The sequence below is a fragment of the Elaeis guineensis genome, chromosome 6, assembly GCF_000442705.2.
Source record: "Elaeis guineensis isolate ETL-2024a chromosome 6, EG11, whole genome shotgun sequence".
NCBI lineage: Eukaryota > Viridiplantae > Streptophyta > Magnoliopsida > Arecales > Arecaceae > Elaeis > Elaeis guineensis.
In genome coordinates, this window is record NC_025998.2 from 3,144,535 (window position 1) to 3,155,462 (window position 10,928).

The following is a 10,928-nucleotide window of genomic DNA, read 5'->3' on the forward strand; positions in this document are numbered from 1 at the left end:
TCAATTCTGTGTACAGCAAATTTATGGAATGTAAATATTTCAATCAATCTAATATATGTTAAGGAAAACCAATTCAAACTTCATGGTGGCAAAAGAGATAGTGGTAGAGATTCCAACTGTCTCACATTCATCTTAATCCTGACTCCTGCTGGTGACAAAATTTTTCTTTGTAATTTTTTATAAATTTATATACTGAAGAAATTTAGTGTTATTTTAGCACTTATTTCGGTTTTATATCACTAGGAAGATCTGAATCTTGTTGACTGAAAACATTCCTATAGTTGACATTTACAGGGGAGTTGGTATCAGAAACTAACTTGATTTAGTAATTAGTTAGGGATATGCCTGTATTGTACCTTGGATGCATGCAATCTATGATGCTCATTGAATTATATGGTACATAATAGTAAAAAAAATTAAAACAAATATAAACCTGACTTTCATTTAGATCAAGAAAATATCATGAATAACAAAGAAAACTCATTAATTATGCAAATTTTCACTTGGGAAGTTAAAGATATTCTTTATTTAAATGATACAGAGGGATTCTCATACCTCAAATATGACACCACACTGCATTAATTGGGGTGAACTTAGAGATGCAGGACAATGCCATGAGATTAACTAAAGTTAATGTTTAGTTGATTTTGATGCCAGAAATCCAACATTTGTGTGAAAGGCTTTTATGATTATATCACAATAAACTGTGTAGTTTTATGATGTCCACTTTATGTGGCACCTTCCGGGGGTGAACAGGAGACATGGGTCATAGCAAGCACAGGTTTAACCCAACAGCAGTTTGCATTGGGAAGTGTAGGGCCAGGAAACCTGTTGATTAAAGAACAGGCTTAAGTCTAACCATTGAGGGAACTCACAAGCTATTTTCTATTGCAAAATATGATCTAGGTTGTTCAAGTGAAAGTAATAAGCAATTCAAAAATAATGAAAGTAAACAGGAGTATATTTCAAACATATGCTAGCAATTTACTGGACTAGGAGGATTTGTCAATATTGAAGTAGCATAATTGTTTGAGCTTTTTCATATATTGAAGTGCCATGATCATTTGGCTTGTTTGATGTTATGATGTCCAGATATCCTAGCCGCTGAAAGTTGTGTCCCTCAAGAAGAGATACTTTCTGTGGTAAATGTTCCTCCTGGGACAATGGGACAAGTTATTGGGAAAAAAGGAGCCTCAAATTGATCAGTGAAAGAATCTTGCAAGTAATCTGATTATGCATGTAATGTGTTTAAAGAATCATCTATATCAATACAGTACTAGTGTTAACATTTATGTTCTTTTATCCTTCCTGAGTTGGATGATTCATTCTTTTCTGTTTATTGCAGTGCAGAGACTCGTACTGGTGGTGCTAGGTGTCCTCCTGACAAGGTAAGCTTGGTTGCATTAGTATCTGAAAGGGGCCATTTGGCTCTCTGGGAAGCACTAACCTAAATAACTGCAGAATATATCATGACTTGCAAGAATGCTAGCTAGTCCCTGAGTCCCACATTGCCAAAAACTGCAAAACATCACAAAAGCATTTTCTAACTTTACCAACATGACTGCTATGATGAACTTTTAATATTTGTTACAGCAGTCAGGAGTATTCCCCTGTGACCATTATTTATGATATAAATTCCAAGTTTGTAACCTTTAACACTCTCTGAAATACTGACAAAATGATGATAAACTTTTCTACCATAAATACCAAAGTTTCGATGTGATGACCATGTTATTAATATGTATTAGTTCTACCAAACGTTATAGTCCAAGTTCTTGTGAGTAGTTGATGCCAAATGCAAGACATAAAACTCGTTGTTTGTGCTACTTTATTTGAATTGTCATATTGGTACTTGGCATATGACCACCAGGAATCTATAAATAAGTTCAAGCTGGCATGGATCTATGATACGGACATATTTCTTTTCTTACATCGTTGTTTTGTTCCCAAATCATGCAGGAGACCCCTGAGGTAATATTGAACCTCAAGAATCATTTACTTGGAGACAAGTGCTTGGTAAAACTTTCCATACTGGTAAGGTTCACTCTGCTAATCTCCTTGTGCATTCCTGCTTCTCCTTGTTCATCATCCTGGTCTTTTTATTTTTCCAAGGATCCAATTAGGGGCTAATCTTTAGCCTCTTGCCTTTCATAGCCAGTGACAATGTTGCTTGTTTTAAAATCATGTTATTATAGGTACTGTTGGGTATAAAATACCCTCAACCGAAGTTCTCAGCGGAATTGACCCTTGCAGACTCCGTCCGAACTCCTACGGGAGCCGGGCTCCGTCCACAACTCCAACCGCAAGGAAGACTCCGCCCGGACTCCTACGGGAGCCAGGCTCCGTCCACGACTCCAACCGCAAGGAAGACTCCGCCCGGACTCCTACGGGAGCCGGGCTCCGTCCACGATTCCAACCGCAAGGAGGACTCCGCCCGGACTCCTACGGGAGCCGGGCTCCGTCGCCAACTTCAACCGCTGGTAAGCTCCACCCGGACTCCTACGGGAGCCGGGCTTCGTCGCCAACTTCAACTGTTGATAAACCCCGTCCGGACTCCTACGGGAGCCGGACTTCGCACCTGATTTTAATTGCAGGAAGACTCCGCCAGGACTCCTACGGGAGCCGGGCTCCGTCCACGACTCCAACCGCAAGGAAGACTCCGCCCGGACTCCTACGGGAGCCGGGCTCCGTCCACGACTCCAACCGCAAGGAAGACTCCGCCCGGACTCCTACGGGAGCCGGGCTCCGTCCACGATTCCAACCGCAAGGAGGACTCCGTCCGGACTCCTACGGGAGCCGGGCTCCGTCGCCAACTTCAACCGCTGGTAAGCTCCGCCCAGACTCCTACGGGAGCCGGGCTTCGTCGCCAACTTCAACTGTTGATAAACCCCGTCCGGATTCCTACGGGAGCCGGACTTCGCACCTGACTTTAATTGCAGGAAGACTCCGTCCGGACTCCTACGGGAGCCTGACTTCGCACCTGACTTCAACCGCAAGGAAGACTCCGCCCGGACTCCTACAGGAGCCGGGCTCCGTCCACGACTCCAACCGCAAGGAGGACTCCGCCCGGACTCCTACGGGAGCCGGGCTCCGTCACCAACTTCAACTGCCGGTAAGCTCCGTCCGGACTCCTACGGGAGCCGGACATCGCACCTGACTTCAACCGCAAGGAAGACTCCGTCCGGACTCCTACGGGAGCCGGGCTCCGTCCACGACTCCAACCGCAAGGAGGACTCCGCCCGGACTCCTACGGGAGCCGGGCTCCGTCACCAACTTCAACTACTGGTAAGCTCCGTCCGAACTCCTACGGGAGCCGGGCTCCGTCCACGACTTCAACCGCAAGGAAGACTCCGCTCGGACTCCTACGGGAGCCGGGCTCCGTCCACGACTCCAACCGCAAGGAGGACTCCGCCCGGACTCCTACGGGAGCTGGGCTCCGTCACCAACTTCAACTGCCGGTAAGCTCCGTCCGGACTCCTACGGGAGCCGGACTTCGCACCTGACTTCAACCGTAAGGAAGACTCCGCCCGGACTCCTACGGGAGCCGGGCTCCGTCCACGACTCCAACCGCAAAGAGGACTCCGCCCGGACTCCTATTGGAGCCGGGCTCCGTCACCAACTTCAACTGCTGGTAAGCTCCGTCCGGACTCCTACGGGAGCCGGGCTCCGTCCACGACTTCAACCGCAAGGAAGACTCCGTCCGGACTCCTACGGGAGCCGGGCTCCATCCACGACTCCAACCGCAAGGAGGACTCCGCCCGAATCCTACGGGAGCCGGGCTCCGTCACCAACTTCAACTGTTGGTAAGCTCCGTCCGGACTCCTACGGGAGCCGGGCTCCGTCCACGACTTCAACCGCAAGGAAGACTCCGCCCGGACTCCTACGGGAGCCGGGCTCCGTCCACGACTCCAACCACAAGGAGGACTCCGCTCGGATCCTATGGGAGCCGGGCTCCGTCACCAACTTCAACTGCTGGTAAGCTCCGTCCGGACTCCTACGGGAGCCAGACTTCGCACCTGACTTCAACCGCAAGGAAGACTCTGTCCGGACTCCTACGGGAGCCGGGCTCCGTCACCAACTTCAACCGCTGGTAAGCTCCGCCCGGACTCTCACGGGAGCCGGGCTCTGTCGCCAACTTCAACCACTGGTAAGCTCCGTCCGGACTCCCACGGGAACCGGGCTCCGTCGCCAACTGCAACTGCTGGTAAGCTCCGCCCGGACTCCTACAGGAGCCGAGTTCCGTCTCCGGCTGTGACTGAAGGAGGACTCCATCCGAACTCCTGCGAAAGCTGGATTCCGAGCTCCTTTTGGACAGATGGCTAATTACCTCTCTCCGCCAGACACCCCAACCGGACTTCAGCCGGCAGACCTTCGCCCCCTGGCGCGCTGCAGTAACGGCCACAACTCTGCTCCACCCCCTGCGGCGGACCCTGCGTAGCCCCATTACTCCCTGACAGGCCGTATTAACGGCCACGACTCTGCTCCACTCCCTGCGACGGATTCTGTGCGATTCCACCACTCCCCGATGAGTCACAGCAGCGGACGCCGCTCCACTCCCCGTAACTGATTCCACGTGGCGAGCCACGGCGATAGCCACGATCCCGCTCCACTACCCTCCACAATAAATTCCTCCTGGTTTTGGGCGGCCGACGACCAGGCAGTTTCAGACGTTACTGTCAATTTGTTACCCCCTTTCGCCTATAAAAGGAGAACCCCAGATACGTTATTTCATAAGCTCTCATTTTTACCTAAAAACTCTGCTAAAATTTTAGTTCGAGCACTCCATTCTTGTTGAGGCAGAGAACTGACTTGAGCGTCGGAGGGTCTTGCCGGAGCAACCCCACCTTCGGTTTAGACTTCTTTTCAGGTCCCGACGGCGACCACGACTCCCTCGACTCCAGTTTCTCCGACGCCAGCGGATTTTTGCATCAATAGGTACAATCATATATTATATCATAGCCCATAAAAAATGCTGAGCATATTGTTAGTTTTTCAGCCTTCAGAATGTAGATGCTCATAGAAATTTCATTATTGCATTGCTCATGGCAAGAAATACCTTTAATAAGTGCAGCAGAACCATTACAAGATCATGTTTGAATTTTACTGATAAGAAGCTCTCTGATCTAGACAAAGCATGTTATGCAATATTCAGGAAATGTTGCTTTATTGGACCATTTCTCATGCTGGGCACATATAATGCAGTTAAAGAGGAAATGGAGTTTGTACAGGGTATGGTACTCTTGGTATTTCTTTGATTTGTGCTGGTAAAACATATCATACAATTGGTCCTTTTAGAGTTTACTCATATTAGGCACTTATGATGCAGAGAATGGAATCTGTCCTAAGCTCACTACGATCTCCTTTGTTGAGAACATCCAATAAGATTTCCCAAACTTCAGGCTTACCCTTGGTAAGACTCATACCACATCCAATCAAATAATGCATCCAGGGAACACATAAAGATGTTCTTTTTCTAATTTCCTTATATTGTACCTTGTAGCTTTTATACAATCACTAATTATTTCTTGAAAAGTATTCCTATTGATTGCATGCCTGTGGGTTTCATCTGCACCCAATGGATACCACTGGAGCAATGGACCACAATCTGTTAGTTTTATCAGAAGACTGAAGCTTATGGGATCTTTTAGATTAGTCGTATGTGTCTATCTGGTTGGTGCTCACATGTAGGTTTCATCATTGGGTCTGTGAAGGAGGTGAGGAAAGCTGAAGCAATTTTTCATAACAGATGATAGATCTGTAGTGAGCCCAGCCTCTGTGGAAGCTCCATATATCGTCTTTTTCATGGCTAATGCAGCATGATGATCTGGTTCTCTTGCATGCCTTGTATAAATGTGTGTTTCCAGTCATCTTCCAGTGTGCTGGTTGTGGGCTCTCATCTGTCATTTTCTTTCCCTACTGTCTTATAGAGGGATGGCAGCTCGATCCAAAATCTAGCTCACACTTTATAAGATGAAACTAGGTCATGGAAGATAGATGAAATGGATGTATAACAAGGTATACCATTGTTGTTGATAATCTTTTGTAATCAATCATTGGATAGATTGCCATGGTGGATGGTCTAGTTTTGAATCATGTCGAAGAAAAAAAATTATTTTGGAGATAGAAAAAAATATAGCTTATAGATTAACAGCATTGTGTTCCAAGCTGGAGATTATTTTCTGTATCATTGTACCAAACTATATATGTATTGCGGATTACAAACCTAATTATTGGATGTTATAACTTTCAACCAAGAAGCATTAGTGAGTATCAAACTTTTGGTCTAGTCTAGGGGTGCAAACAAGTCGAGTTGCTCATGAGCTATTCAAGCTTGACTCGAGTTCAAGCTTAACTCAACTTGGCTATTATCGGACTAGAGTAGCTTAAATAATTTTTTGAATTGAGCTTGAGTGGTAAGATATTCGATCCGAAGGCTCATGAGCTTTATGAGTTTATATATATTTTTAGTGTTACTATTTTATTCAACACACACACACATATAAGCTTGATTGATATTTGAGTTGAGTTGATCTTGAGTATTATTCTTTTTTTCATTGAGTCGAGCTCAAGTTTGAGATGTCAAGGCTTGATCGATCTTGAGTTAGATTTCGAGCTTTTAGATATTTTGAATTGAGTTGAGGTTGAGCTTTTAGCTACTCGACTCGACTCAATTATACCCCTAGTCCAGTCAATTCTTCATGCTTGAGGCACGGCATCAGAGATTGATTAACATCTTGAAGGATGCATCTATTTAACCTTTAGGAGCTGTTTGGGGTAATCCATCTAGGATCATGAGTGATATGGGTAGAGGTGATGAGATCATTATGTTTGGTTGTACCTTAATGATCCTATCTAACAATAATCTCAGATCACCTTTACATCTCAAATTGCTGCTCAGTTTGGTGATGAGCAAATTGTTCTTGAGGATGGGTATTCAAGATCACCTCAGTCCAATGATGTTGGATTGCAGGAAAGGAGTCTCCATGCATTCTTTGTAATTGCCATCCTCTTTGTTGATTAGGAAGAGGAGAGATCGAGGAAGAGGAGAGGAAGATTTGCAGTCATCTCCTTTTTTTGGTAGCGGAGAGATCAAGGAAGAGGCAAAGGAAGCATCGGCTCCTTCTTTCAAGTGGTATGCTCCAATCTATCAATACTAGATCTGAAATCTTTTTTCTTTTTGCTTGTTCCAGAAGTTTTTGGTCTATTATTACTCAAATGAAAAGGATTTTGTTCTGGAGGTTTTTGATCTGGTTAAGGGCATGCTTGGATGATTGGCCCCTAAATCTCATGGGATTTATGATCGGACTAGTGCAACTAGGAAAAATCAGTGTGGGCTAGGCTTATATTCTCAAATACCTAGGAGTCTTTAGAGTGGGCCGGCCTAAATTCTATAGGGAGGAAAAAAAAAAAAAAACCATGAATCCTATGAGATTTTGGGCATCTAAACAGACCCTAAGAATCACATTGTTAGTGAGGTATACTTATTTTGGGGAGTTTTTATTCTGGGTGTTTTTTATCTGATTTGAAGAGTAAGCACGATACGATATCAGTAGCTTACAAAATTTTATTTCGGATCATGGGAGGGATCAATGTTATGGAGAAAATTGGTGACTGAAGGATTGACACACTGTGCACAAGATGACAAAAAAGAATAAGGTGCATGAATGGTGTCCTTTTAGTCTTGCTGATCTTGAGGTGGAGTCAATAGTTAATAGTGAAGTTTGGGTTAGTTTCATTTTCTACTGTAGTCATTGAATTCTCTCTGTCTACTTGCATCAATTTTTCTTTTCTTTTGAGGATTACTAGTCTATTTTTTTGTAGTTGTTAGCCTGTGATACATCTAGCACAATTGGTGAATTGCTAAATTAATAGGACATATCTTTGAGGGAAATTATGGAACAAATTATTTGCTACCAATTCTTTTAAATACTTGGATTCTGCATCACCTTCTGCCTACTTGATTTGCAGTATCTTCTTAGCTTCAAGTTTCTAATTTGTTGTCATTCTTATGCTAGCAGCTGTTGAAGCAATCAATAAGACGGTTGAACCAAATCCCAGGTGTAATAGAAATCATATGAAATTCTAACACTGCTTAGATTTAATAGAATAAATACTACCGATGTGATTATCATCTTTTTTCAATTTTTATCTACCATTGTTCAAAGCATGCAAATTTCACACAATGGTTGATCCATATTTATTAGGTTCTTGGGTACCACTATGAGGTATTTTTATATTCAAGTTCTAGGTGTACCTAGCATTGCTCTTATTGTCTTATTTAATGCCATGGTAGTGTATTATGAGTCTGAATGGAAATTGGATGGTAACAATTTTTTTATCTGTCCTAGCATATATCAAGGGTATTTATGCTATTTATTCATGAGAATTGGATATGCATAAAAACCTTCCTATCATATGTTAGGAGAAATTTTAGTATTCTATGGTCAGTGATTTTGAATTCCGATGGCATACTAAATAGGTTATTTATAGATACCTAGGAATTTTTAATCATTGGATCATGATGTACCAAATATGATGTTCTTAGATTATGGAAGATCAAATTATCTTAAGACGAGGATCATCGATGATCTTACATCACCAAGGTGGTTTAATTTGGGTCTTCAAATGTCCTCTCATAGATGGTAGGTCCACAGGCATGCAATTGCTCTGTTCTGCCTGCATCCGTCTGTGACAGTGTATTGAATGAGAATGGACCCAAATCGCCTCATTGATTAGATGCGTTTCAAATCCGAAGAATCTGCAAGGGCCCCAGCATGTGATGCATCCCTTTGGGGACCATCTTGCTTAGTTCACCTTCCGGATCCTTTCTGGTCTGGTCGGCATCATAGCTGCACTTGTTTTGAGCCATCATATAAGGCAAAGAAGGATTTATATTACAATTTATGCTTGTTATAAATTTGTCCACCAGAGTTATTTTTGAGGCAGGTAAGTTTGCTATTCTCCTTTTATATTTTTTGGTAGTCCTCCTTTGTGAGTGTGTGTGTGTGTGTGTGCGCGCGCGCGCGCGTGCGTGGTTTTTTTTTTTTTTAAGGAATAGTAATGAAGATGTGAATTAATCAGAGCATTGCTGTAAGTTAGGCATGCTAGATGCTGGAGCATTTGGACTAACATTTTTTGTTCCTATGAAACAGTGGAATGACGTGTCTGTACGCCTGTGCTCGAGAGTGTGGGGCTTGAGGCATAGCTTCGTCAGGGCTGCATCATGTTCGTTGGCGGATCAAAAGTCATAACGTTGGGGATCGATGCAAGCGACGTAGATGGTGCTTCGAGGAGGTTGGCGGATCAAAAATCATGATGTTGGGGCTCGATGCAAGCGACGTAGATGGTGCTTCGAGGAAGTTGGCGGATCAAACTCGGGCCGGATGGGGATGTTGGTTGGGTCAAGGCCATGCAGCCAACGCATGTGACAAAATGGTTCAGAGGGTTTGGAAGGAGGACGATGCATGAACGGGATGAGCATTCAATTGACCGGGTGAAAGCTACGGCAGCGTGTGATGACGATGGCGATAAGGTGGTCCGTGCACACACAACTCTCTCTCTCTCTCTCGCTCTGGTCACACCGACACAATACCGTAAACAGATGTTGACAACAGGAAAAAGGACTTGGGCGGATCGAGATCGGATCATCGGGTGGTTACCGAGACGTCAATATTAATAGTGGCTGCTTTGACATACTAACCGAAGCCAGGAGGAAGGGGGAAAGAACAAGCACTAGTGAATATTTCAATTTCAAGTGCAGATTTTAGGGAAAAGCACCTAAAATGGCATGACATTAATGTTTGACCCCATTGTTCGGCGGCTTTGGCTCTTTCTGAAGCTTTCTAGCGGATATGGATTCCGCTCATGTAAATTAGTATGTATCAGACTTATCTATATGCAGGAGTTGTAGTCCTTGGATTGCGTTTATTTCTCTAACAGATCTCTTTCTACAATATAATGCTCGCTGTTTTCAAAAAAGAAAAACAAACGTGTATGACATTACTCGTTACCTCGAACAGATTTCAGCTATGAAGTTATAGATGTGCCATTTGGATGGAACTGTGCCGCCATCATGTTTACTGATTCCGAAGATTTTGACATGTTTATTTCTGGATGGCTTATGAATTTGATAATAGTATCGTGCAATGCTATTTTTCAGATGTGCGAGTTGCTCGTCAACTACCGGTCTATTTTCTTACCAAGAAAAAACTGCTGGCCTATTAGAAATACAGGCGAACTGATATTGTTGAACATCAAGTAGTTGGATAGTCTGCATAAAACAATTTAAGTAGGTCCCCTACCTTATCTCCCTCGTCGTCTCTCTGCGGAACAAATCATAATTGCATGATAGATTTGCTCGCATGACAAAAGTTGGACCACGACACATGATGATCGTTGTATGAGCAGCTAGACGTACAGCAGCGCCCGAAGGACACGCGACCAAACTACTTCCCTAAGATAAAGAAAACAATCACATCATGCTACGAGGTAAACTCAAGCCCCTTCTAACATTAATAGCATCACCAAAAAAAATAAGATATAGGAAAAAAAAAACCATGTATGCAACCTAAAAGCTATAAGATATAGTCATACAGCTCCAGTTTTTGCCCTGTTTTTTTTTTTTTTTTTAATTATTTTTCATCTTTTCCAAAATATTGAACGAAGGAAATGCAACTCCTAAACAACGTCCTATTATAATAATAAAAATATATGTATTGCGCCTTAAAATATAGATTACGATATGCCCAAACAAAATGAAATCTGTATTTTGGATTAATCTAAGAGTTGGCATTACAAAAAAAAAGATCAATTATTCTTTTACATGAAAAATACAATCACAATTTCGAAAAACAATACCGCACTTGGTCTCCAATTTACCTGAGGGTGTTTGTAATATTTTTTTCATTTGAAATACTCAGTTGGATTTA

General features: G+C 43.3%; 1 long non-coding RNA gene across 1 annotated transcript; it reads left to right on the plus strand.

The window, feature by feature from the left end:
• Positions 1-1,957: 1,957 nt before the first annotated feature.
• Positions 1,958-9,947, plus strand: LOC140858657 (uncharacterized). Its single transcript, XR_012142240.1, has 4 exons — positions 1,958-2,034; positions 5,153-5,229; positions 5,327-5,410; positions 9,153-9,947. It is a non-coding gene; the product is annotated as an uncharacterized lncRNA (long non-coding RNA).
• The last annotated feature ends 981 nt before the right edge of the window (positions 9,948-10,928 follow it).